The 14,875-nt window shown below is 44.5% G+C and overlaps 1 protein-coding gene across 3 annotated transcripts in view; it reads right to left on the bottom strand.

Moving 5' to 3' along the window:
- Positions 1 to 13,744, bottom strand: part of LOC124595404 (synaptotagmin-15-like) — a 233,943-nt gene extending 220,199 nt beyond the window's left edge. For 2 of the 3 annotated variants that reach the window (XM_047134133.1, XM_047134135.1), the window contains exon 1: positions 13,647 to 13,744. The gene's annotated coding sequence lies outside the window, so the exon portion shown is untranslated. The remainder of the gene's footprint in view (positions 1 to 13,646) is intronic. The other variant, XM_047134134.1, reaches the window with a different exon arrangement.
- Between the last annotated feature and the right edge of the window lie 1,131 nt (positions 13,745 to 14,875).

The following is a 14,875-nucleotide window of genomic DNA, read 5'->3' as shown; positions in this document are numbered from 1 at the left end:
ACTGCGAGTTTATGACGTCGTGACAACTCCCTCACAATCAATGCTTTTTGCTGATTTTATAGCGAGTCCAAGAAATGCAAGTTCAGCTAGTACGAAAAAAACACCTGAACTACGATGCTGTCGTAAGAAGTCGTTGCACCAACAGATACCTTAATGCACCTCTTGACGTAGCATGGGAATTTCTGTAACTGCCATGGATATGAACTGTTTCATTTTTCTACATCGGGAAACGCACAAGGGTAGATGATCTGCGCCTGCATTAATTTCTCTCGTTGTTCTATAATTCACTTAAACGGCCACCCAGAAAAATAAAATCAAAATGAAATCTTCGTCGCCATAATTCCTCTTTTTGAGACTGATACATCTATACATACCACTATGAGTGCATGGCAGAGGAAACTTTTCTATTTTATGGTGTATTTAGTTTTCTGCATATGGCATTTACCGCGGGAACGTGGCAGAAAAGACAGTTTATATGTGTGTATGTCCAGTTATCTAAGGTAGCGATTCATAAGAGGCTGAAAAATATTCGCAGGTTCTTGAAATTTTCTGAGCAGGCTTCTTCGAGATGTCTGGCGTATCTATTGGACTGTCTGCCAGTTTAGATTTTCGAGCCTTGATGTAAAACTCTACAAGAAAACAAATAAGCATATGTCGTGTTACCCTCATCTTTCGTATACGCGATTATTAGCCCGACATGATACGGGCTCACACAGCTGAGCAGTATGTATAGACCGTATAAGTGTTCTGTGAGTAATTTTTCTCGCTGAAAAGTTGCAGATTATCAGTATCCCATTAATACATAGAGATGCCTGTCAGTTGCTTGAACTGGAAATGGAGTCGATGCGATCATTCCCTCTCGTACCCCCCCCCCCCCCCCCACACACACACACACACACACACACTCACTGTTACTCCCAATTTTTTGTCTAACTTGCCAGATTCCAGTGTTGTGCTTGAAGTGAAAAACTGTACGTCTCTCTACATTAAGAGCTAGTTGCCAGTGTCTTACATCCATACAAATTTATCCAAAACGAGGCAACATTTTGAAACTGCCATTTTTTTCTATAAATTATTCAGTGGCTATGAGAATGCATCGTGCCTCAGGAGGTAACAATGACAGAAAATACACACGCCGTATTGTATCTCAGATGCGTGATAGGCTTCCACTTAGAGCTTTTACGTACTTTGCTACCTAAAAGGTAAGTACGACTAAAAGTGAAGTACATCTGTGTTATTAATCTATACTACCATATAAAGATAAGTCGTTGTATAGCGTTTTTACTAAAACGCTCGAAAAGTACCTGACGATTTACTACAAATTTTTACATGGTACTCCAAAAAACATTCATATGGACACATGTCAAGTGTCTCTCTTAAGCAGTAAAGGAGGTCACTATTGGTTGACTGTTAAAACTGACTGCGAGGATATATATATAAGGTGGGGCAAATAAAAGTGGCCCGGAGAACAGAGCTCCAGGCTAGAAAGAAACACAGCAGAGAAAAAGAAATACAGTGCTAACCTGACTATAGCAGATGCTGAAAGCGACCATCATTCATCTTTTGGCACTGATGGGCCCTGGTCAGCAAGTTGCTGAAGGTGGAAGCTGGACTGCTGGAGTTGCTGCAGTCTCATCCGAAATATTCTGCTGCAGTTTCTGCAGACTATGAGGATTGTTGCGATACACCTTAGACTTGAAGGTTCCCCACACAAAGTAATCGCACACTGACGGACCACGTTACCTGGGTGGCCAGCTAGGGCAGCGAGCAGACAGCAGGTCGAGGTAGAATACTCATCCGCATAATCGAGGTGATATGCTGGTCTCTTCCGACAGGCCAGGGGTTGATTTGGTAGGACTCTGCAGTATTTTCTAGTGAAGTGCAGTCACATTTCCTGGTGTGCGGGCAGGTTTCGCAATGTTTACTGGCCTGTTCAAAACAGGTCCTGTCCGATACCATTATCGAAGTAAGCGTTAAGTGATACAAGGCACTCTTGGCTGGCTCTTTAAGACAATTAAACTTCTCAAAAAACAATTGACCACACCGTTTCCACAACTTTGTTGTCATGTAACTTTCCACAACGAACAACCGATGATGATGATGATGATCATTGGTTTGTGGGGCGCTCAACTGTGCGGTCATCAGCGCCCGTACAAAAGTCCCAATTTTTACACAGTCCATTTTCTTTTCACAATCCAATCTAGTCACTCTCACAAATGATGATGATGAAATTGTGAGGACAACACAAACACCCAGTCACCGGGCAGAGAAAATCCCCGACCCGGCCGGGAATCGGACCCGAGACCCCGTGATCCAGAGGCAGCAACGCTAGCCCCTAGCCCACGAGCTGCGTAGACGAACACCCGATGCTCCACTTGAGTGTACCACCATCCCCTTTGCACTGCTCCACTCTCACTGACACAGCCCGCACTGCGCTTTGAAACGCTGTGGCTCGCCTGGCGGGCGGACGCGTGGTGTGCGCGTCGCGGTGGAGTGGTTATACGCATACATTGACACCAAGTCGTATCCACTCGTCCGAACCACTTTTATTTGCCCCACCGGAAAAAAATCGCAACACCAAGAAGGAGCTGAGTGACATAAACGAAAGTTGGTAGGCGTGTTTCTACACCTGAAAGATGACGTCTATTCAGATTTCGCGCCAGTGTTTAAATGGATGCTGTAACGGTCGTGAGTGTTAGTTACCTTTGAGATTGGATGTTGTGAGTTGATGTTAGTCAAGTAGGCCTTTACGGCCACAAAGACGACTGAGGTCGTGAAATAGGGCTATGAGACGCTGGATTTCCTAGTGCGATATTGCAGAAGGACTTGGCAGGAATGTAGCCACTGTATATGATTACTGGCAGCGGTGGTCACGGGAATATACGATCGCAAGAAGACCGGGTTCCGGACGGCCACGTGGCAATACCGAGAGGAAAGTCCATCGTGTTCGGCGTATGGCTCTTGTGCATCGTACTGCATCTGCAGCAGCAATTTGAGCAGCAGTTGGCACCACAGAAGACGACGCAACGAATTGCTTCAAAACGGTAACTTCAAGGACAGCTCCGAGCCAGACGCCCTTTAGCGTGTATTCCACTCACCCCAGAACGTCGCCTTTTGTGACTTCAGTGATGTCAAGCGAGAGCTCGTTGGAGGCTGGGTGGTGGTCTGTTGTGTTTTCTGATGAAAGCTTTCTCTGCTTCGGTGCCAGTGATGGCCGTGCGTTGGGTAGAAGGAGGCCGGTTGAGGGCCTGCAACCAACCTAACTGCATGCTAGACACACTGGAACTAGAGCAGGTGCTATAGTCTGAGGTCTGGTTTCGTATGACAGCAGGAGCACCCTTGTGGTTATCCCACGCACCCTGACTGCAAATCTGTACGTCAATCTGATCATTTGACCTGTTGTGCCGCCATTCATGAACAGAATTCCAGGGGTTTTTTCCATCAGGATATCGCTCGCCTGTAAACAGCTGCTATAACCCAACATGCTCTACGGAATGTCGACTTGTTGTTTTGGACTGCTTGATCATCAGATGTGTCTCCAATCGAGTACATGTGGGGCATCATCGGACGACAATTCCAGCGTCGACGTGATGACTGGGTGTTGTGTGATGCCCTTAGGTTAGTTAGGTTTAAGTAGTTCTACGTTCTAGGGGACTGATGACCATAGATGTTAAGTCCCAAAGTGCTCAGAGTCATTTGAAACATTTGAATCCAGCGTCGTCCACAACCAGCATTAACCGTCCCTGTAGTGACTCACCAAGTGCAACAGGCATGGAACTCCCTCCTACAAACTGACATCCGGCATGTTGCATGCACGTTTGCTTGCTTCCATTCAACATGCTGGCAGTTACAGTGGTTATTAATGTACCAACATTTCACGTTTGCTATTCAAAATGGTTCAAATGGCTCGGAGCACTATGGAACTTAACATCTGAGGTCATCAGTCCCCTAGAACTTAGAACTACTTAAACCTAACTAACCTAAGGACATCACACACATCCATGCCCGAGGCAGGATTCGAACCTGCGACCGTAGCAACAGCGCCGTGCCGGACTGAAGCACCTAGAACCGCTCGGCCACAGCGGCCGGAACATTTGCTATTACATTAACCTGTGATCTTGCACTGTTAATCACTTAGGCAAATGTAGTTCCGAAATTTCATTGCTCTACAAAAATTATATACAGGAAATGTGCTGGTTTGCTTTCTTTCTCGCGAACGGCTTTCACAGAAAACAGGAAAGTTATATTTCGGGCTTATGGTTAGAATACTACTACTGAACCTAAATTTGCAATAACAACAAAAAAACGTTCAAGATCTGAGAGAGCGGGGGGAGGGGGTGCAAAGAGGACTGAAAGGGGGGGGGGAGGAATGGACATAAAGAAGGTTAAGGAGGAGAAGGATAAAGAGAGGGGGGAGGAAAAGATGGAGAGAGAAGGGGCAGGACGAGATTAGGACATATATCCAATTCTCATACATATATAGCAATTGCTAAATACTGCCCGATTCACTAGTGCGAAGTATGAATGCCACCTTTCTGATTCTGAAATAACACCCTTTTTTTCTTTAAATGTAGGGTACCCAACGAGTTTTGCACAACAAATATTATCATTCGTATACTAATAACGTTACATTGACAGTAAAAATTATAAATACGGAATAGAAAAAGAAAAGAATGACTAAGAAGATCCTTGTTGTGTATCAATAAAAAGCCAATCAAAATTGCTATATTAATGCACGTCAAAGACGAGAAATAAGAAATGAACATTAAAAAAACGCTTATTCAAGTCTGGTTGCAATCTATAACATTTTGTTTTCATATAACATCACACGTCTGAGCATTTTAACTCACTTATTGCATTGGTTTCATACCCCCTACCTTTTGAATGTTGACTGGCATTACTAAAGTGGGACAAAATGTGTTTGGAAAGCTAATTTTTTGTGTTGTTTGGGTAGAGCGTAGCCCAAGAACTGCATTCGACTAGATGCATATGCGAAGCCTTCCTTGTACTCTGTAATTGATCGGTATAACTGACTTTTGACAGCTTAGGACTGAACCAAGGCGGCTCGCGTCTCCACATCACTGTCCTGCCACTGGTACTGGACAGCAGGATTCGTACTTCTACGAGTGCATATCGCGCCGCGTTGCGTTCCATAAGCTTTGAAAAGCTCTCGTTTTCTGAAGAAGACACTTTTTTCGACTTTGAAATTTCACACTCGATGTTTTGGGGTAACAGATGACGTATAGATGTACACATCAACTGTATGGCTACGTTCTTCCCTATCTACTGCAGTAGCTCTGACTTGTGAAACCGAGCGTAGACTCAGGAAGGAGTCACAGTTTTTCTTTTCTCCACAGGCAAGAAGTCCACTGCAGAAATATTGAGCCCTGATACCTCTAAAGCCGTCTATAAATGCCACAGTATTGCCGCTGCAGGATTTTGTGCGCGAACTCACCTCTCGATTATGTACCACAGATGTTTGATGGGATTCACGTTGGGCGATCTGGTTGGCCAAATGATTTACTCGGACTGTCCAGAACGTTCTTGAAACCAATCCGGAATAACTGCGGCTCAGTGACATGACATCGTTGTTTGAGAACACGAAGTCCATGAATGGCTGCAAATGGTCTCCAAGTAGCTGAACATAACTACACTACTGGCCATTTAAATTGCTACACCACGAAGATGACGTGCTACAGAAGTGAAATTTAACCACGAAGATGACGTACTACAGACGCGAAATTTAACCGACAGGAAGAAATGCTGCGATATGCAAATTATAAGCTTTTCAGAGCATTCACTCAAGGCTGGCGCCGGTGGCGACACCTACCACGTGCTGACATGAGGAAAGTTTCCAACCGATTTCTCAAACACAAACAGCAGTTGACCGGCGTTGCCTGGTAAAACGGTGTTGTGATGCCTCTTGCAAGGAGGAGAAATGCGCACCATCACGTTTCCGACTTTGATAATGGTCGGATTGTAGCCTATCGCGATTGCTGTTTATCGTATCGCGACATTGCTGCTCGCGTTGGTCGAGATCCAATGACTGTTAGCAGAACATGGAATCGGTGGGTTCAGGAGGGTAATAGGGAACGCCGTGCTGGATGCCGGCGGCCTCGTATCACTAGCAGTCGAAATGACAGGCATCTTATCCGCATGGCTGTAAAGGATCGTGCAGCCACGTCTCGATCCCTGAGTCAACAAATGGGAACGTTTGCAAGACAACAACCATCTGCACCAACAGTTCGATGACGTTTGCAGCAGCATGGACTATCAGCTCGGAGACCATGGCTGCGGTTACCCTTGACGCTGCATCACAGACAGGAGCGCCTGCGATGGTGTACTCAACGACCAACCTGGGTGCACGAAAGGCAAAACGTCATTTTTTCGGATGAATCCAGGTTCTGTATACGGCATCATGATGGTCGCATCCGTGTTTGGCGACGTCACGGTGAACGCACATTGGAAGCGTGTATTCGTCATCGCCATACTGGCGTGTCACCCGGCGTGATGGTATGGGGTGCCATTGGTTACACGTCTCGGTCACCTCTTGTTCGCATCGACGGCACTTTGAACAGCGGACGTTACATTTCAGACGTGTGACGACCCGTGGCTCTACCCTTCATTCGATCCCTCCGAAACCCTACATTTCAGTAGGATAATGCACGACTGCATGTTGCAGGTCCTGTACGGTCCTTTCTGGATACAGAAAATGTTCGACTGCTGCCCTGTCCAGCCCGTTCTCCAGATCCCTCACCAATTCAGCACGTCTGGTCAATGGTGGCCCACTAATGGCTCGTCACAAGACGCCAGTCGCTATTCTTGATGAACTGTGGTATCATGTTGAAGCTGCATGGGCAGCTGTACCTGTACACGCCATCCAAGCTCTGTTTGACTCGATGCCCAGGCCTATCAAGGCCGTTATTATGGCCACAGGTGGTTGTTGTGGGTACTGATTTCTCAGGATCTATGCACCCAAATTGCGTGAAAATGTAATCACATGTCAGTTCTAGTATAATATATTTATCCAATGAATACCCGTTTCATCTGCATTTATTGTTGGTGTGGCAATTTTAATTGCCAGTAGTGTATTTTCAGTCAATGATCGGTTTAGCTGAACCAGAGGACCCAGTCTATTCCACGTAAACACGACGCACATCATTATAGAGCCACCACCAGCTTGCACAGTGCTTTGTTACATCTTGGGTCCATGGCTTCGTGGGGTCTGTACCACACTCGAAACCTACCAACAGCTCTCTCCCAATGAAATCGAGACTCACCTGACCAGGTCACGGTTTTGCAATCGTTTAGGGTCAAACCGATATGATAACTACCCCAGGCGAGCTGCTGCATGCGATGTCGTTTTCTTTGCGAAGGCACTCGTTTCGGACGTCTATTGCCGAAGCCCACTAACGTCAAATTTCGCCGCACTGTCCTAACGAATACGTTCGTCGTACATCCCACATTGATTTCTGCGGCTATTTCACACAGTGTTGCTTGTCTGTTAGCACTGACATCTATACGGAAACAGCGCTACTCTCGCCCGTTAAGTGAAGGCCGTGTGCCATTGCGTTGTTCCTGGTGAGAGGTACAGGTAACGCCTGAAATTTGGTATTCTCAGCGCAATATGGAAGTTAATAGGAATATAAAAAAGGGAGGAAGGTTTATCTGTTTAGCAAGAGTAATAGAAGGCAGATTTCAGACTACCTAACAGATCAAAACGAAAATTTCTGTTCCGACACTGACAATGTTGAGTGTTTATGGAAAAAGTTCAAGGCAATCGTAAAATGCGTTTTAGACAGGTACGTGCCGAGTAAAACTGTGAGGGACGGGAAAAACCCACCGTGATACAACAACAAAGTTAGGAAACTACTGCGAAAGCAAAGAGAGCTTCACTCTAAGTTTAAACGCAGCCAAAACCTCTCAGACAAACAGAAGCTAAACGATGTCAAAGTTAGCGTAAAGGGGGCTATGCGTGAAGCGTTCAGTGAATTCGAAAGTAAAATTCTATGTACCGACTTGACAGAAAATCCTAGGAAGTTCTGGTCTTACGTTAAATCAGTAAGTGGCTCGAAACAGCATATCCAGACACTCCGGGATGATGAAGGCATTGAAACAGAGGATGACACGCATAAAGCTGAAATACTAAACACCTTTTTCCAAAGCTGTTTCACAGAGAAAGACCGCACTGCAGTTACTTCTCTAGATCCTCGCACAAACGAAAAAATGGCTGACATCGAAATAAGTGTCCAAGGAATAGAAAAGCAACTGGAATCACTCAACAGAGGAAAGTCGACTGGACCTGACGGGATACCATTTCGATTCTACACAGAGTACGCGAAAGAACTTGCCCCCCTTCTAACAGCCTTGTACCGCAAGTCTCTAGAGGAACGGAAGGTTCCAAATGATTGGAAAAGAGCACAGGTAGTCCCAGTCTTCAAGAAGGGTCGTCGATCAGATGCGCAAAACTATAGACCTATATCTCTGACGTCGATCTGTTGTAGAATTTTAGAACATGTTTTTTGCTCGAGTATCATGTCGTTTTTGGAAACCCAGAATCTACTATGTAGGAATCAACATGGATTCCGGAAACAGCGATCGTGTGAGACCCAACTCGCTTTATTTGTTCATGAGACCCAGAAAATATTAGATACAGGCTCCCAGGTAGATGCTATTTTTCTTGACTTCCGGAAGGCGTTCGATACAGTTCTGCACTGTTGCCTGATAAACAAAGTAAGAGCCTACGGAATATCAGACCAGCTGTGTGGCTGGATTGAAGAGTTTTTAGCAAACAGAACACAGCATGTTGTTATCAATGGAGAGACGTCTACAGACGTTAAAGTAACCTCTGGCGTGCCACAGGGGAGTGTTATGGGACCATTGTTTTTCACAATATATGTAAATGACCTAGTAGATAGTGTCGGAAGTTCCATGCGGCTTTTCGCGGATGATGCTGTAGTATACAGAGAAGTTGCAGCATTAGAAAATTGAAGCGAAATGCAGGAAGATCTGCAGCGGATAGGCACTTGGTGCAGGGAGTGGCAACTGACCCTTAACATAGACAAATGTAATGTATTGCGAATACATAGATAGAAGGATCCTTTATTGTATGATTATATGATAGCGGAACAAACACTGGTAGCAGTTACTTCTGTAAAATATCTGGGAGTATGCGTGCGGAACGATTTGAAGTGGAATGATCATATAAAATTAATTCTTGGTAAGGCGGGTACCAGGTTGAGATTCATTGGGAGAGTCCTTAGAAAATGTAGTCCGTCTACAAAGGAGGTGGCTTACAAAACACTCGTTCGACCTATACTTGAGTATTGCTCATCAGTGTGGGATCCGTACCAGATCGGGTTGACGGAGGAGATAGAGAAGATCCAAAGAAGAGCGGCGCGTTTCGTCACTGGGTTATTTGGTAACCGTGGTAGTGTTACGGAGATGTTTAACAAACTCAAGTGGCAGACTCTGCAAGAGAGGCGCTCTGCATCGCGGTGTAGCTTGCTCGTCAGGTTTCGAGAGGGTGCGTTTCTGGATGAGGTATCGAATATATTGCTTCCCCCTACTTATACCTCCCGAGGAGATCACGAATGTAAAATTAGAGAGATTCGAGCGCGCAAGAAGGCTTTCAGACAGTCGTTCTTCTCGCGAACCATACGCGACTTGAACAGGAAAGGGAGGTAATGACAGTGGCCACGTAAAGTGCCCTCCGCCACACACCGTTGGGTAGCTTGCGGAGTATAAAAGTAGATGTAGATGTAGACTCTTGACACTGTGGATCTCGGAATATTTAATTCCCTAACGATTTCCGAAATGGAATGTGCCATGCGTCTAGCTCCAAGTACCATTCTGCGTTCAAAGTCTGTTAATAACCGTGGTGCGGCCGTTATCATTTCGGAAATCTTTTCACATGAATAACCTGAATGCAAATAACAGCTTCTCCAATGCACTGCCCTTTTATACCTTTTGTATGCGATACCACCGCTATCAGTCTATGTGCATATCACTATCCCATGACTTTTGATCCTCAGTGTACATTGCAGTCATGTTATCGTTGTTTGGGAAATGTCTCCGAAATCATCCCATCAGGGTGTTGGACCGGCCCTCTGCAGCTCAATAAGGGCTGTACGATAAAGCGGCAAAGAAAAGATTGCAAACACTATTTCGGCTCTATTCAGTAATGGTGAGCGTCCGCTATAACACGCATAAATAAGAAATATCAAAAAGATGAACAATGGCGGATAGTGCCAAATGAAGTGGTATTCAAAGAAGTAGATCCTATTATACATGACCGATAGAGATGGCGCAGTGGCTAGCACACTGGACCCGCATTCGGGAGGACGACGGTTCAATCCCGCCTCCGACCATCCTGATTTATGTTTTCCGTGATTTCCCTAAATCTCCCTAGGTTCCTTTGAAATGGCACGGCCGGCTTCCTTCCCCGTCTTTCCCTAATCCGATGAGACCGATGACCTCGCTGTTTGGTCTCCTCCCCCAAACAACCCAACCTGTTACAGATGTTATGAAGAAAAGGATCTCTTTTTTTTCTTTCCTTCTTTTTTTTGGCACATTATGAGAAAACCAGAAACTAGATTACCAAGAAAAAATATAGAGAAACATTTGTCATTAGGTGACATGTAGGAGGGTTAATGAATAACAGGGAGGATATGAAAGAGCTACAATTAGCTCTGGACGATTTCCAAAACAAAATAGAAATTTAAAGAAACTCAAGAACATAAATATAAGACTTAACACAAAAATAAACAAACTAGACCAGAACGAATGAAAAGGTACTGGACAGTTCAGAAAGAAAATTTTTGGAAGATGAACGGAAAATCTTTGACTGAAGTGGTCCAGTGAGTCCGGAAAAGCAGCAGCAGCAGAAGAAGAAGAAGAAGGAGAAAGAGAAAATACCTCCTCCGCGCCTCTTAATAGATTCATGACCCTGTATCTGATTTTCTCCATTTTTTCCCATATGGCGACTATTCAGACCTCGTCCAAACAGAATTCGAAAACAGATATATGAATTCTGTATGGACGAGGTCTGAATAGTCGCCATATGGAAAAAATGGAGAAAATCAGATGTAGTTCAAGGTGAAGTTCAGAGTTACACACACACACACACACACACACACACACACACACACACACACACTCTATATACAGGGTGATCAAAAAGTCAGTATAAATTTGAAAACTTAATAAACTACGGAATAATGTAGATAGAGAGGTAAAAGTTGACACATATGCTTGGAATGCCATGGGGTTTTATTAGAGCAAAAAAAAAAAGAAAAAAAATTCACAAAATGTCTGACAGGTGACGCTGGACAGCAAAACTGCTACCGTGACGCGTGAGAGGTACGCCGATATGTTACAGGATCGCATCATCCCGAGACTGGCTGATAAACACCTGCTGGAACGTACGATGTTTATGCAGGATGGCGCTCCACCCTATATTGCTAGACGCGTGAAAGATCTCTTGCGCTCGTCGTTTGGTGATGATCATGTGCTGAGCCGCCACTTTCGTCATGCCTGGCCTCCCAGGTCCCCAGACCTCAGTCCGTGCGATTATTGGCTTTGGGGTTACCTGACGTCGCAAGTGTATCGTGATCGACCGTCATCTCTAGGGATGCTGAAAGAAAACATCCGACGCCAATGCCTCACCATAACTCCGGACATGCTTTACAGTGCTGTTCACAACATTATTCCTCGACTACAGCTATTGTTGAGGAATGATGGTGGACATATTGAGCATTTCCTGTAAAGAACATCGTCTTTGATTTGTCTTACTTTGTTATGCTAATTATTGCTATTCTGATCAGATGAAGCGCCATCTGTCGGACGTTTTTGAACGTTTGTATATTTTTGGTTCTAATAAAACTCCATGACATTCCAAGCATGTGTGTCAATTTGTACCTCTCTATCGACATTATTCCGTGATTTATTCAGTTTTCAGATTTATACTGACTTTTTGATATTGATCTCTCTCTCTCCCTCTCTCCCTCTCTCTCTCTCTCTCTCTTATATATATATATATATATATATATATATATATATATATATATATATATAGTGTGTGTAACTCTGAACTTCCCCTTGAACTTCGCCTTTCACACTCATATTGCTAGACTGGAGATCGTTACTAGTTACACCTCGAGATATTTCAGAAAACATCTACAGCGCGAGCGCGGTTCTGTTGTTTCTCGCAGCTGGAACGGGCACGTCCCTCTCGCAGCGTCCATCACTTTAACGAACACGAACGGCGCGTCAGTGACGAGAGCGGGTCGACGACGCCGAGAACACATCTACCCGATCGATCTGCTGTTTGTCCTTGCTTCGTCCATCTCAGGCGTGATGTGGCGCGCGAAACAGCTGTTGCCTTACTTCCAGATGGTTTGCAAATTCGGAACCTTTCGAAACACCGAAAGTCTTACAAAAATTGAAGCCTGACGTGCCGTGTATAGTCCCGCCGATCCGTTCCGAGTGGATTGCATCTAGAACGAATGCAAACTCTACTGTTTATGATCAGTTATACATTTAAAACTCACTGCGTTGCTGTAACTTCCTTCGTTTCAGATGGAGTAACACACAACTTCCACATATGTTTATGATCGAGACCGTTTCACAGGTAGTATTTATGTACAGAAACAGATGTCTCGAACCGATACTATCTGTGACATGTGGGATGGATAAAGGACTTCAGGGAGGATATGAAGCAGCTGTTGTTCCGTACTTAACAACGTGGCACAGCGCAGTGTGACGAAATGACATTCATTTTCAGCTATTTACGTATTGCAAAAATGAAGAAAACCCTCTAACCCGTTTTAATTTTCTCCAATGAACAAATTATTAATGCTGGATCTAATCCCATCTCAAATTCTAGTATACATGCCTTCTGAAATGTACAATTTTGCCGTTCAGATAAAGAGTTCTTCTAAAATATCTGGAGTAAAAATAATGCATTTAGTGGACGATATTGACTTGTGAAGTAGGCTGCATAGTCACATAGTTCTCAAGTACTCGCAGGTAAAAGATAACATACTTTTAGCGCAATAGGGCAAATTTTGGGTTCATCATCAGAAAAATTTTAAGGAAACAGTCCTACTGGATGGGTATTTTTGTAACTGGCCATTGGCACTAGACTATAATTTATGAAGCAAGTTAGTGGTAAAGAGTCATTCGCCGCTTATCTAACGATCAATACAGCACTCGTAAAGTGCGTCGTACTAAAAGTTCATTATTAAAGATACAGTTTCGCAAGTATAGGCGGTAAGTGGGATACATTTGAATTTTGCTGTACACTGATCTATGTTAAAGTGCCGATGAGCATTGCTGTATTACGGCCGATACAGGAAAACGTACTACTGTCATTTTCTTTGGACAGACCATGAGCAAGTGGAGGCCGCCAGGGAGTACTAGTACAAATTAATTATTTTAGAATTCCCATATGTGCAAAAATAGTGAACGCGACGTTCCTGATTTAGACTCAGGGTGAGTTCGTTCAGAAGCGTTGCGCTCGCACTGCTGGTAGTATGGCCAAGGTTCGTTACGTATAAAACAAGTTCGATGGCTACAATTACAGGCGCAAAGCGGCGACAAAGCTAAGGCAGTAGGTAGCTTGCGAGCGACGTCCAGCGACTTACTGAGAGCGGCGGGTGAATCAGAAGCAACAGTTGACGGATCGCGACCGTAGCGCCGTGCGTTTCGACGTCGGCGTCGCAGAGGGTCTGCCGGCGATCTGCACACGCGGCGTCAGAGGCGACGGCCGGGCGAAACGCCTCCCCCCCCCCCCCAACCCCCCACCACCCCACACCCCGACACTTTGCCTCCCCTCCCCTCACCCCACTTCCCCTATCTGCCATCGTGGCGCCTATCTCGTTACGGTGCGTCGTTCCTCAAACAGCCACACCACACTACACTGCAGGACAGCCCGAGAAGGATTTCGCAGAATGTTCCCACAGCCATATTCGATGGGCAGAGCAGACTTTATGACGACCGCCGCAGATAAAATAACGAAGCGGTGCGCACACACTCTCGGCCTTTCGTGGCACAATGTTCGCCTGTTGTGCTCTGTGAGCACGTAAATGACTGATAGGACAAACGTCAGAGCTGCATGCCCAAAATTACCTTTGAATTACAAATATAGTCCATGCACGACACCGGAACATCGCTAAACGGAAATTAAGAGGCTTGTAAATTTTATATAAAACCGAAAAACTAAAGCCGGAGAAATTACTGAATTTTCTCATTTTCAGAAGACAGAAGCAGCGATCTGTTTTACTTGCTAAAAATATTCCAAAGCCAAGACCGCATAAATATTTCTTTATTTGAAACAACCGATTACGACAGACTTTTCTGTCTTCTTCAGCTCTTAATAAATCTTTCTGTGGTGAAACATGTTCATTTTAAGTTGGACCTCTCGCCAAGTTGTCACATGGTTAAAAAAACCAGCCGTTTAAAGTGCATTTTCAATACTTACAGTATGTCCAGCTTACGTAAACAGAATTGCTAGTGTGTACCGTGTTTTTGTGACGTAACAATCATCTGTGAGCGGTATATATATGGACATGGTCATCTACAATATGTCCTTTACGTTTTTAAATATTCTAGTTATGACAAACCTTTTGTAATGCTGTTTCTTATCAACATGGCAACTCTGTGTGAGGTCCAACTTAAATGAACACGTTTCGTAACAAACAGATTTTTTACGACCTGAAAAAACAGCAAAGTCCGTCGAAACTTGTTGTTTTAAATAGAGGCATATTTATGCGATCTTGCCTTTAGAATATTTTTAGCGGAGAAATTATGTCCCCATACAAAACATGTTTACAAGTTACCATAGCAAAATGCGGTTATATCAAAGTTATAGGCT

This window comes from Schistocerca americana, chromosome 2 (assembly GCF_021461395.2).
Source record: "Schistocerca americana isolate TAMUIC-IGC-003095 chromosome 2, iqSchAmer2.1, whole genome shotgun sequence".
Taxonomy (NCBI): Eukaryota; Metazoa; Arthropoda; class Insecta; order Orthoptera; family Acrididae; genus Schistocerca; species Schistocerca americana.
This window is presented reverse-complemented; position numbering and strand designations above follow the sequence as displayed.